Source organism: Humulus lupulus, chromosome 2 (genome assembly GCF_963169125.1).
Source record: "Humulus lupulus chromosome 2, drHumLupu1.1, whole genome shotgun sequence".
Classification (NCBI taxonomy): Eukaryota; Viridiplantae; Streptophyta; class Magnoliopsida; order Rosales; family Cannabaceae; genus Humulus; species Humulus lupulus.
In genome coordinates, this window is record NC_084794.1 from 113,211,772 (window position 1) to 113,226,443 (window position 14,672).

At 33.2% G+C, this 14,672-nt stretch overlaps 1 long non-coding RNA gene across 1 annotated transcript; it reads left to right on the top strand.

The window, feature by feature from the left end:
• The first annotated feature begins 5,247 nt into the window (after positions 1 to 5,247).
• Positions 5,248 to 13,839, top strand: LOC133816252 (uncharacterized). Its single transcript, XR_009885110.1, has 3 exons — positions 5,248 to 5,273; positions 5,482 to 5,529; positions 13,798 to 13,839. It is a non-coding gene; the product is annotated as an uncharacterized LOC133816252 (long non-coding RNA).
• Positions 13,840 to 14,672: the final 833 nt, after the last annotated feature.

Consider the following 14,672-nt stretch of genomic DNA (forward strand, 5'->3'; position numbering starts at 1 on the left):
TGTGATGCATGACTATGTGTATTAGTATGCATGTAGGCCCTGATTAGGTTAGAAGGGCATAATCGTAATTTTGGCCCGTTGAGGGCATAACTGTATATATTTGTGATAAATTGATGAGACCACATTATTATGTGGATATATTTCTAATCTATGATTCGAGGCGATCCCAGTGAGCGGTCACTACACCAAACACCCATTACCATAACACATCATTATAATAGTATTTAAAAAGAGTTATTGTATATGAGAAAAGTTTCAGGCGGCAAGGTAAAATAAAATACCGCCAAATCACTAAGTTTTTTCTACCTTTCCCGTGTACCCATTTCCCCTATACCCATTTCTTCAACCTTTCTTCAATCTTTCTCTTCCTGGTCTCTCTCGGTCTATCTCTCTCGTAGACCTATCTCTCTCGGTCTTTCCCGTAGACCTATCTCTCTCGGTCTCTCACTCCCCTTCACGAAAGACAAATCCTGAGAAGGGCTACACCACATTCGAAGGCGATATACCCATTTCTCGTGTCTCCTATACGAAGGCTTTGGTTTGAAATCAGGTAATGTTCTCGTCACCATCACCAAATGCTTTTCCCTTGCTCTCTCTCTCTAGCTCCCTTTCTTCTCTCTCTTCTTCATTCTCGTTTCTCCATTTTTGTGAAATGAGATTGACTGGTTCAAGCATTCGCATAAGACAGAAATTGGTTGATTCTATCTCTTGTGGTTTTACGAAGTAACTTGCAGATATAGGTGGGTTATCTCTTACGTTTGTGGCTCACTGTCTTTATGACTCTCATTAGGTGCACACATAATTTCTGGGAATGTTTTTGAAGTTCAAAAGCTTTACAAGACTCAAATCCTCATACCTAAGACAGTATGAAGGGACCTCCCTGAGACTCAAATAAATGTTCACTCTTCATCATCCTCACAATCTTTTCAGTGAACCCTTGCATTGCATTATGAAAACACCATAAGAAATTCACTCTTCAACGTATTGCTGGTTTCAAGGTGAAGTAGTTTTTGTGTTTGATTTCCTTTCTACTGTCAAGCAAAATTGAGGGTGCATAAACATTCTTTACTCTTAGGATTCATGTTTTTGTTATATGCATTTTAAGATATTTATATCTCCTAATGACAAGTTTTAGATTCTAGTTCCTTGAATTTTATTCAAAACTATTTTGTTTTTTGGGTACAGATTGCTCATCAGCCGAGCATATATGTACTGGACACTCCAGGTGTATTGGTTCCAAGTATCCCAGATATAGAGACAGGACTAAAGCTTGCTCCTGCAGGTCAGCCCTCTTTGATTAGTTCTTTTTGTTTAGTTTTTGTTATTGTTTTTCTTTAATCTGTTAAATTAAATGTGAACATTTGATGATGTATTTATTGTATGTTGAAACTGTAACAAGTACAAAAACTAGAATTGGTTAACGTCAGGCTTTTTGACTACTCGACAAAAACCATATGCTTTAGTTGCAAATATTTGGCTGTTGATTTTGTTGGCCAAGGGAATATGAAATGAACATGCTATCATTCAATTCTGGTTTTATTGCCTTTGGGGAAGACCCTGTAAACTCATCTCATGCTGCAGATGCGTCACCAACAAAAATATAGGAAACTTAGTACGTGCTCTAAATAATATAACTTTCATTAAAATTGGTATGAGTCCATGTAATGTAATTTTCTGGGTATAATATTATAGTAGTCAAGATGGTTGAATTATTATTGTAGCTGAAAATAGAATAGTTAAAAATTACATGTAGATTCTGAAAAGAGTATATGTTATGTTAAATTTAGATATGTAGATTACAATGAGATAGGATAACACCATTCTAGTTCACTAAAGATTCTAGTGGAAACCTGACTTGTTTACAGAGATAGAAAGTTATAATTTTTTTTCTTTTATTTACATTTTACATAATTACTTGTTCAACTATGGATATTTCTTTTAGAGTTGGGATATGGTATTGCTTCTTCACTTTACCTGATTAAAGTTTATTAATTTTGGATGTAGGGTCTGTGAAAGATTCAGTGGTTGGAGAAGAGCGTATTGCCCAGTACTTACTTGCAGTGTTAAATACCCGAGGGACTCCTTTTCATTGGAAGCACTGGCACAACAGGAGAGCAGAAGGAATTCGATATGATTCTGCTTAAACAGTGGAACACAGTCTTAAAGATCTTCGATCAAGGAGAAAACCGCAGGATAAGTCTAGTGTTCTATACATTGAGGTAAGTACCTTTTCTGTTTTTCCAGGAGTTGCAATTTCAATGGTTGATATCTTGAGGTTGCTACTTCTTGAATAGGCTTGGTAATGTTTATACTTGTCAAGATAAATTAAGTAGATGTGTGTAGGTTTTCTTTCATGCATTATAGCAGAATTTCCTTAAGAACTCCGTAAAACTGGATATGAGTAAAAACGTGAATGTAATGCTGCCATTTGTGTGCTTATTTAACTGCCAATATATAAAATCTCTTGCAAGTCTTTCTCACTGGAACATACAAATAAAATGAGTGAAGGAAACCTTAAAAGGCTCATACCAGGAACATACTTTAGCCAAACAGGAAAACCTCTGTAAAAATCACAGTTAGAAATTTTTAAGGGTCAAAATGGTGAATTAATCTCAATTATGAAAATTCAAAGATGAACAAACATGGTCAAAGTTACATTAAAGAGAAAAGTGTGCATAAAGACAACTTATACAAATACCATTGACATATTCATGGAATCTTTCAATGATGAATTATTTTTATTCAATTGTACTAAATCGTAATATTTATGTTCAGCTGAAACTATTGACCCTTCTCTGTGTTTGTGATAATTCGTTGAGGTGTTTCTTCTTGTGTTCTTGTTTTAGTTTTTATGTTATGCATAGATAGCTTGATTTGAGACCCATCTGGTTTGCTATTTAGTGTTATTGTGTTGTCTGCAGTGTGGGTTTTGTGTAGATTGTTGCTCTGTTAGTCTTTTGTTATTAGTTACTCCAATACAAGCCATATGATGCCCCGTTTATGTTGTAGATAGGCATATGTCTACATATATATATTTATCGGTACAATGGTGAAACTATATAGTTTTTTTTTCGTGCTAACTTAGAAAAGTGAAAGATTAAATTGAAATGCTGCTGGGTTTATAAAGAAGGTTTTAATGACTTTCTATTTAAGTTAAGAAAAAAGCCTGTGATATTTCTGGGGAAGCATAATGCTTTTGGGAGTTGGGACAAATACTACCAAACAAGGAATAAATAGAAACCTTGTAATCAAGTAGGATTTATGCTCTATGTTTCAGAAAGACAGAGAAGAAATAAAGTTTGGATTTCAAAAACATGTTAATGACTTGAGAATAGTAGGGTAGAGTAGAGTCTGGCTTTTATATATATATATATATATGTATTGCATATATATTATGTAGTTCTTCAAATAATAAATATTATGTAGCCTTTTGGCTTACTATGATGGTAATTTTTCTTTGTTTTTATTGCTGAGTTGAGTACTGTTTTTACTGCTGAGTTGAGTACTGTTTTTACTGCTGAGTTGAGTACTCTGTTTTCTTTGTGGTGTACTCTTTTGATTTTAATGGACTTGTATGTTTCAACTTTCAATTAATGCTATTTTTAGTTATGGGTATCTTTTTATTATTTTATGGGAGAATCATATTTTCATGCCTACATATATTGCACAGGGTCGGCCTGTTATTGGAGGCCAAAGAATAATGTTTTATTTATATATTTCATAAAGGGGGCTTATGTGTAATGGTTGAAGTTCTTTGCCTGATAAATTTGCTTCCTAGTGATAGCTATATACCTATTTTTAGATCAGTTTGTGACACCTTTCTGTCAATTTCTATGGCTGAAGATAACATACGTTTCTCTTTTCACCAAAACCAACATTGTGTCCAATCAAACTAAAGTGGAGGCTCTATTAAGTAATCCGGAGCCAACCCCTTGTGAAAATCAACCAATTACAATATTATTTTCTTGCTTTCATCAGAGCCCATGTCACCTAAATATATATATGTTATATACATAAAAATATATTATTTACCAAATCATTAGTAAACTTTCTCATTTCACTCTATGTATGATTTATGGTGTATTTAGGACAAGAAAAGAGAATTTTCATTGTTAGTAAATGAGACTATTTAGCATAAGATAAGAAAGTGACAACTCAACAAATATTTATGCAACACAATCTGATCTATGCTGAATTATTGGGTTACATTTTGACCAAACTTTTAATTATTTTTTAATAAACTCACTTAAGCATTTTGATTAAGAGAATGATATCTCAAGTTACCCACTATGGAAATGAATATTAAATATCTTACTCAGCAATTATTACATAACCTCATAAAAAGAACTAGGCTAGTAGATATATGCTGTCAAAAGCTGAATATTTTTTCCTTAGCTTTTTGTTGTTCAAGTACAAAGTGAAATAATGGGAAAATGGAATCTAGTTCCTTTTGTTTTCCTATTTTTCTCTTCTCTTACTATGCACATAGAATCAAGTAGTAGATATGTCATGTGTACAGTGTATATATATACATATACATACATATAAATGCATATTGTATAATATATTTGTACTTTGTATTTGTTGAACTTAGTTTAAAATAACGAACTTGGTCATGTTTGCTAGTATCTCCAATTACAACCTTTTGAGAGGGCTGCTCTCTCGTAAGTCTAGATCTCTCTATCACAAGATGCCTTCTAAATGAGACCCCTGCCTTATTTATAGGCTTTGGTCCTTTTACAATATAACAATCTAATGCCAGCTAGGAAAAAGAAAGACCAAATACAACAATTACAACTCAGCCCTAAAACAGCCAACTAGATTAACTAATAAAACAGAATAAAACTAAATAAAACAGGGTACAATTAATCACCATAAAAACCTAATTATTTCTGGGCCTCCTAGTGTACACGACCTGGATTGGAGGCTTATCATAGGCATGTACCAACTCCATGAAAACTTCTTTATGCACGTATTAACTTTTTTCTTTTTTTGTATTTTTTCGTTAAATTTATTATTATTATTACTTTTACTACTACTACTATCTTAATGCGATTATTTTAAGTGTATGCTGCATGAACGTTTTGTTTTTTAGTACTCTCCACCAATCAACTTATGTATATATGTGACTCTCTATTGCTTTAGTTCTTGGACCGCACATGCACACTCAAAGTGTAAGAAATCTGTAGTCTGACATTAACTTCTTCTTCCTCAGCTGCCTCTTCTCCTCTCTTTAGAGCCAAATAATACACGCCTAAAGGAATCAAACTAAGGTGACCCTTTGTGTTGTATTTATTATGACCTGAACTAATAACTCGTTTTCAGCTTCTACTCTAACTAGTTTCATGTAAGAGACTGATTTATTGGTATCATACATGTCTTTTCTGTAATCTCTGTTAATTTATCATACATGCTTGTTTAATATCTATTGACAAATTTTAATTTTGTATTAATCTTTTAAGTATTGATTATATTCTTTAGGTTGGGGATCGAATTGGCAAGGAGCATTGCAAAGGTAATTTGCAAGAGGTACGTAATTTGTTCTTTTAACTCTTATTATTAATATCTTAAAAATGTTAGAGGAGTTTGAATATCTTAAATATTCATCCATAGAGAAGTAGGTTCTGAGATTAAAATTGTGTGCTGCGGTGATAACGGAAGGTTGAAAACTTGTGTGTATTAGAGAAGTAGGTTCTGGAAAATTTGTTTGTGTGCTGCGGTGATATAAGGAAGAAAACTTATTGTGTGTTGTTTGAATTTTTTGACTTGGTATTGATAGATGGTTAGGTAAGCTTTTATATGTATAGATTAGATTTTTCATTATATGTATAGATTAAATTTTTCATTTAGTCATATTGTTTTCATTATTTCCATATGTATAGATTAGATTTAATTCGAACAGTAAGTAACAAATATTAATTGAACTAGAGAATATTAGAACAATAATAGAATGTGAACACCAAGATATATATAGAGCTGGTTCTTCTCCTCTGCACTAATCTGTAATGGTAGTACAAAACAATGGGGTCACCCTCTTCTATAATATTCTCACTTCCCTGTACAAAGAAATCCCAGAACTCACAACAATCTAATCTCTCTTGTCTTCACACACCACACTCCAAGTTTTCTTGCTTTTGATTACAAAATGATTTCAACAAGCTTCCTTCAAAGGAAAGAAAAAAAAAACACTTACTAAAGAGGTTGAGAAGAACTTTTTTGTTTTGTTTTTAGACTTAAAATACTATCAATTTGATTATAATAAAAATGCAGACTGTGTTTTCTGACATCTCACATATATTATTCATCAACATTCCAAGCTTCAAAATGCTTCTAATCTGTTTCCTAACCTAGTTAACAGTAAACAAAACCCAAGCTAAAATCCATAAGTTACTGAAAACATTACCAACTTTAATGAGGAAAAAAGAAGGAAAAATAGGTGGGAGAGGGATGCAGATAACATTCTCAATGAATCATCCCAAATAAAAAGTAGCAAGAACGAAGAAAATGTCATCAACCATGAAAAATACTAAGGTTTTTTCCACTCTAAATTAGATGGCTAATTTTATTGATGCAATTAAACCCTCCCAAAGAAAGCTACACTATATATAATATAGCATGTTTTGTAAAACTGATACAGTATAGAAATAGTGCATACTTACTCTTTTTTATAGTTTTGGATCTCCCCCTCAGGAAACTCTCCCAATGGAAAAAAGTCAATTCATTACTCTGCACTGATGGAGCTTTCTTATTCCTGTATGTATGAGATGAAAATAAAATGAAAAAATTAGATCAAATACAATCATTAAACCTCCTCTAATTAACAAAAGAGTCCTCACTTTTTTTTCCTTTTTTTTTTTCATTTTTCTACTTTGTAACATTTGCTAAAGAAGAAGTTGAAAAACAATACTAAAAATAACAATCATAAAATGCATTTAACACCGTGGCAATGATTAGACCATAATGCACAACAGCAACATTAAGTATTGGGTGAAAACAGTGCACAACAGCAACAGATAACTAACCTTTGTTATCGTTTTGGGGTGTTGGAGTCTGATCAGCATGCTAAAACACTGGTATTAGCAGCCTCTAAAGTCCCATTTTGTTCAGATGGGAAATTTAGGTCCAACTTTTCCTCTGCCATTAGCAAAAACACAAGAACAGAATGCACATAACAATCACCAAAGGAGAAAGATCATGAAAAAAGACACAAAAAAGTGTGGAAATAGATTAGTTGAAACTATGATTCCAAAATAGAACGTTCCTTTATATGAAACCAGTATATATATCAGTAATGATGATAGCACTTGTTCAAACCAGAAATGATAGTTAATTGCAGGCACATAACAAATAGGTGTATTTTCAAGACAAAGCACATAACAAACAGGTGTATTTTCGTAAATTGATTGGTAAAAAATTCAATTGCAATTGAGAAGTACTGTAAATTGATTGGTAAAAAATTTAAGACAAGGCACATAACAAACAGGTGTATTTTCGTGGTTCTTGTTTAAAGAACTAATAAAATAGAGAGGATAACTCCAAAAAAATTATAATTTTAATCTCATATAATGGCATGGAAGCCAGCTACTAAATGAGCCACGTATAGCTAGCAATCAGTGCTGACATGATGAGTTTTCTGATTTTTCTGATTCTTTTAGCAATCTGTATTTAGCATACAGTACTAGCTAACTTGACTTTATTTATTTGCTATAATTTTTCTTGAATATATTATACATTTTTATTTTTATATATAGGACTAAGTTAAATGTACTCGATTAAGATTTATAGAGGAGTTTCAACTCAAAACTAATTCACAATAAACATAGTAATATATAGTCTAACATTTATTTGATGTAAGACACTTTGTTTATAGTTTTATCTAGCATAAAGTTTTGTTGTATGCTTTGTTGATATTTGTCATTTGCATAAGCTTTAAAATTAATTATACCAACAACCCAATGAGGGATGAAAACTTTTGGGTGATAATCATGGACAAGTTTAAGATAGTTCACTCAAAGTGGAAGGAACTGTAGTGATATACTGATATGCATGATCTAATTTGAAGAGATTAAAAAAAAAATCTCCTTGTTGTTTTCTAACAATTTCTCTTTCAACAATTCCACCCGAATAAACCTAGAAAGATGCACCAAAACTCAATTAGGCGGCAAATAATCTTTAAGTAGGGACATAAAATATTTCTTACAAAAGCACCATTGAAAAAAAAAATACAAGGTTAACAATGTGAATCAAGTCCAATAAATAAAGCTTTAAACTTCAATAACCCAAATATACTGAAATTCAACCAAGGCATGTTTTCTTTTAAAAGCATGTGTGTGAATAACCTTGTCATGAACCTGATATTACAACCGCAAATAATGTGATTGTCTTGTCTAACAATTGTTAAACCCAGACAAAAAACAAGATTTTAGAAAGAGAACAACATCAAATACAAATTCATTGAAGATGGATAAAAGTGGGATCCATCTTAACAGGTTAGTAACCAAAATCATATAGTTTATTTTGGATATAAGTTTAAGTGTTAGTGCTTAATTATTGACGTATGCTCTAAAATTGTAGAGCAACGGTGGAATATGAGCAAAAAGCTAGAGAGTTTGTTAAGACAGCCATGACGAATCTTGGATTTCCAGCCAAGATTCTTTGTCCATGCAACAAATGTCACAATCTAAGACATCAACTTTCACACGAAGTTGTCGAACACTTAGTTTTGTGGGGCATGGACCAATCTTACAAAATATGGTTTCATCATGGGGAAGATCCAGTCCAACGCAGCACGACAAACACAAGTTTTGAATATGATTTATTTCGGGCAGTGGGAGTATTTTCAAGTAACGCCAATGATTTTGGTGACGATAACAATGATGCTGATTTTCAGAGTCTATTAACGGATGCTGAATCTCCATTGTATGAAGGTTGTTCAAAGTATACAAAAATTCCATCTATCATTGGGCTATATAATCTAAAAACAAAGCATGGAATCTTAGATGTTGGCTTTAGTGAGATGTTGGAGATGATCAAAGAAATGTTGCCGAAAGATAATTTCCTACTGACATCAATGTATGCAGTTAAAAAGTTTCTAAAGATGTTTGATCTGAGCTATAAGCATATCCATGCTTGTGTCAACGATTGTTGTTTGTATACAAAAGAGAATGCTGATGCCCAAGTATGTCCCACTTGTCAATATCCAAGATGGAAGCAAAACAAACAGACAAAAGAGATTCTACAAGGGCAGCCTGCAAAATTGTTGAGATATATTCCTATTATACCAAGGTTTCAAAGGATGTTTAGAAAAGAAGAGACGGCTTTAAGCTTAAAATGGCATTCAACCAATAAAAGAACAAACGAGAAAATGCGGCACCCGGTAGATTCAGAGGCTTGGGATGCAGTTTATGAGAGATGGCTAGATTTTCAACTTGAACCTAACAACCTTCGATTAGAACTTGCTGCTGATGGGATCAATCCTTACAAAAATATGAGTTCTACGTATAGTTGTTGGCCTATAATACTCATTGTATATAATCTGCCACCTGCGTTGTGCATGAAGGATGAATTTACTTTTCTATCTATGTTGATTCCTGGACCTAAACAACCCAGGAATGACATAGATGTTTACTTAGAGCCCTTAATTGATGAGTTACTTGAATTATGGAATGGTGTTTATACATATGATATTTCTACAAAGAAGTTTTTTAATTTAAGGGCCATGTTGCTATGGACCATAAATGATTTTCCAGCTTATGGAAACTTAGCTGGATGTGCGACTAAAGGAAAGTATGGATGTCCTGTTTGTGGCAAGCACTCAAATGTTGTTTGGTTGAAGCATAGCAAAAAGATGTCATTTTGCAATCATATTCGATTTCTACCACAAGAACACCGTTACAGAAAGAAGAAATATACAACAGCTAGGGCAAGGGAAAGAGAACCATAATGTCCAATTATATTGACAGGTGTTGAAGTAGCTGAGCAGTTAAGCAAAGTGACTAATGACTTTGGAAAGGGAAAAAAGAGGAGTCGTGGTATAGACACAGAACAAATCTGGAAGAAGCATTCTATTTTTTTTAGGCTGCCTTATTGGGAAATATTAGTTGTTCGTCATAACCTTGATGTTATGCATGTTGAAAAGAATGTTTGTGAAAGCATACTTAACACATTGCTCGATTGCAAAGGAAAATCTAAAGATCACTACAACTCGAGATTAGATTTGACAGAGATGGGCATTATGCCTCATCTCCATCCGTATGAAGAAAATGGTGTTACTCGTCTTCCTGCTGCAGCTTATACTCTATCAAAATCTGATAAGAAGTTGCTTTGTGAGAGGCTATTTGACTTGAAATTGCCTTATGGATATAGCTCTAACATTAGAAACTGCGTAGATGTGGAGAAACAGAAGCTGACAGGACTTAAGTCTCATGATTGTCATGTGATTATGCAACAACTATTGCCTATTGCTATAAGGGGTTTAATGGAAGAAGGTTGTAGAGAGACAATTCTTCGGCTCTCTAAGTTTTTCCATGGATTGTGTCAACGTGTGGTTGATAAGGAGGAAATTATGAAATTGGAACTAGAAGCCTTTGAAATTCTTTGTCAACTAGAAGAATATTTCCCTCCTTCTTTCTTTGATCCAATGATTCACTTGGTTGTTCATTTAGCACAAGAAGTTAGACTTTGTGGTCCGGTGCAATTTTGATGGATGTACCATTTTGAGAGATATATGAAAGTATTGAAAGGATTTGTAGCAAACTATGCACGGCCAGAAGGATGTATTGCAAATCGCTATCTTGCTGTTGAATGTGTACGCTTCTGTGAAACATTTTTAAAGCAAAATGATAATCAAGATAGTACATTACTAGAAGAAAATCCACCATCAGCAGCAGAGTGCTTTGAGCTTGACCGATTGAACTTGGCAGTAGCGCATCGATATGTGTTGTTTAACTCGGATATTGTAGAACCACTTCTCAATGTCCATATGGATGAGCTGAAAGAAAGACACTCAAATCTGAATAACAATCAAACTTTGTTGTGGAATCGACATTCTGAAGGGTTCCCGTTATGGTTTTATGAAAAGGTTGTATTCTATTGCCAGGATAAAAGTTTACGTTTTGTTTTAGTGTACAAATTTCTTACAAGTATATTTTTATTTTCAGATGTCTAACAAAGTAGATGACATGTTAGCTCAATTGGCTGAAGGTCCAAGTCGCGGTGTCACTTCCTACAAAGGGTACATGATTAATGGAATTCGATTCCATAAAAAAGGAGCTGAAAAAACAACTCAAAATAGCGGTGTATACTTGGATGCACATGACAGTGAGCAATTGAATGATAAAGAAGAGTATTTTGGTGTTATCAAGGATATAATTATGCTTGATTATCGTACTTTTAAGGTGCCATTGTTTTGGTGCGATTGGGCGAATATTCGAATGGGTGTTAAGAAGTCGGAGTTCTATACGTTTGTAAATTTTAATATAGGACAAGCTCAATCCATTAGGGATCCATTTGTATTAGCTTCACAAGTGAAAAAAGCTTTTTATGCAAGGGTGAATGAGTCAAGTAATTGGTATATAGCTTTAAAGGATTCAAATAGAGGGTGTTTTGGACTTGAATCCAATGAAGAAAATTGAGTTTCCTGTTGTCTCTTATGTACTTTGAATGAAACAAATCTGCTTACACTTTTTGTATGTAATTTTGGTGTATTATTACTCTTTTGTTGAATGAAACAAATGTGGTTTTATTACTCTCTACGGTGAACTTTATGATTTTATTTTAATTTGAATGAAATAATTCTGGTTTTATGGTTTTGGTGTATGTTTATTACTCTTTGGTGATCCGCATTTCTAATTTATATACTATGTTATCTTTCTTTTTATATTGCAGCAATTTCAACTTGAAAAATGAGTACATTACGAAGATCTCCAAAAAAACACCTTGGTCCAGGTGCTTTATGCAATCTTGTGGCCAAAAAGCGAAAAGCATCATTGAAGACTCAAGCTGATTGTGACGATATGTTGCTTGGAAGCCCTGTTTTAAAGAAAAAGAGTGCTCTTTGTAGGTTTTCTGCACCTGTTAGAGTTGTAATTGATTCACCACTTGCTCTTAGTACTAGAGCAGCAACTCGTCGTATGGTCTATGATACAGAGCTAGATCCAAATGATGATGTGGAAGACATGGAGATGTCACTTGGAAGTTCAAAAACTAAACGATCTCTTAATTATGAAGTTGATAAGGTAGTTGATAGTGTTTGTGAAAAGGGAGTAAGGGAGGAACATGAAGAGATAGCTGATGAGGAAAGGGTTGGTGTAGAATTTGAAGGGGCTATTGCACAATGTGAAGAAGTGCCTGATGCAGAATGTGAAGAAGTGGCTGAGATAGAACTTGAACAACCTCTTAGAAAATCTGTTAGATTACAAAAAACAACTGTTGAGGCAAATCAAACTGAGATTGAAGAAATACCTCAAGATGTAGATGCGAATGTAATGAACTTAGCCAAGAAGACAAGGGGAAAAAATCTATTGGCAAATCTTACCAAGAGGAACAATGACTTAAGGATAATAAATTGGAATGAAAAAGGGCAACCAGTTGGTACTAACTCAGTGCAATTTTCTTCTTTTGTGGGCGCTCTTGTGCGAGAGGTTGTTCCTTACACTATTTCAGATTGGAGGAAAGTTTCACCAATAACGAGAGATGTTCTTTGGGCATCTATTCAGGTAGAATTACAAGTTTTATGAGTGTATTTTTTTATATATATTCAGCTCTACACTTAAACATATAATATGTTATTCTATATTCTATTGTAGGCACAATATGACTTACATGATGATTGACAAAAAAAGATGTGCTTTGAAATGATGGCAGAACTATGGAGAGCTGGGAAATCTAGACTTGTAAAGGATATTATCAATGCAAAAAATGAGAGTGAACGACTAGCCTTAAAGCCGGATTGCATAAAAAGTGATGTAGAATGGAGAGCATTTGTTGCCAAAAAAATTAGTAAAGAACATTTGGTAAGAAATATGATGTAAGAAGTGATGTTGTTGCCTCTTTTATCTCTGTTGGTGTTAAATTAAATATAGTTATGCCTCTTTTACTTATTTATTAAATAGGATATAAGGGCCAAATACCAAGAAAGAAGAAAGAAAGTTGTTGCACACACCTTAAGTCGAAGAGGATATGCTCGAACAATTGATGATATGGTAATAATTAAGTTTTATACTGTTTGTATTTTTGCTTCCATTATTGTAGTCTCTATTTTATAATCTCTATTGATGTATTGTTTAGAAGAAAGAAAATGAGGATGGTAAAATATCTAGAATCGATGCTTTTCAGAGAGCCCATACCAAGAAGAATGGTGAACCTGTAAACCCAACGGCATCTGATATTTTTGTGAGTATTAGTCATTTAATTTTTGTGAATTTTTACTTATTTTCCATAATGCATACATTAGTTATACTAATTTATATGCAGGGTTCATTGAATGAGATTCTCCTTGAAGACCCAAAATCTGGAACTACTGACAACGCTGATGAGGATGCCTTGACAAAATTGTTTGGTAACCCAAAATCTGGTCGTTTAATCGGACAAGGAAGAGGCGTAACAAGGTCAAAGCTAACTGTTGTTAATATGTGTAATAGCAAGATCTCCAAGTTAGAAGAAGAGCAACATAATATAAAGCTCAAAATGACTAAAATGATGAATCTACTTAAAGAACACTTGGTGGTATTTCTATCTTGCACTTATAAATCTAGTTTTCTTTTCTTCCAATGAAACTTATCTTGGTTTTATATTTAGGTTGGTGGTAAAGTGACACCAAGCGAAGGACAGTCTCGCAATGTACCGTAGTCAAACAATATTCAGCCCCCTAAGGTAAATTATAAAAGTTGTTATTGTTTTAAAATTTCATTTTAGAAGAACAATTACAGAAACTAATATATTGTCTTTAAAATAAATTTGGTAGAGTATTGCACTAGAAAAAAGACATAACTTTACAGAAGGGAAGAATGCTTGCTACTTGCTTGACTGGGCAGATGCAATTGTTGCTGAAGGTCGTTGGGATTCTAGTGATCCAAAGATAACTGTACATGGAAAGCCTCTTTGACCAGACTTTATGCGAGTATGGGTTGATGTTGCTATTGTACCAGAATCTTACTTATTTCATCCTAATCATGCGATGCTTACAATACAAGAAGCAGTTGGTTCCACAGTTGCATGGCCTTCTAAAAAAGTTATTCCAAGAGGTACATTTTCATACTCAAAAAATAACTAATGTCTTATAATTTTGTGTTTGGTTTCTTTGTTTGCTTTGGTGTAGTTGTGAATCTATTATTTTGTATGTGGTGTCCTTTCTTGGATATAATTTCCATAGCATTTTTCTTGAAGTAATTTGTGATGCTAGATAATAACAATAAAATATTTCTTTGTTTATTTTGCAGATATGACAAGCGAAGTATAAAAGGATACTTAAGACTCCTTGAAAGTAGTAACTTTGTTTATTTCTTTGTGTTGAAAGTAGTAACTTTTAGACTCCTTGAATACTTAAAGAATATTTTGTTATTGATGACAGTGTTGAATGTTTTAAACTAAATTATGGATTGTTAATTCAATGTAGAATGTTCTTACTTTTTGTTATTTGAAAATCAAGTTCATTTGATGATGCTAGTATATAT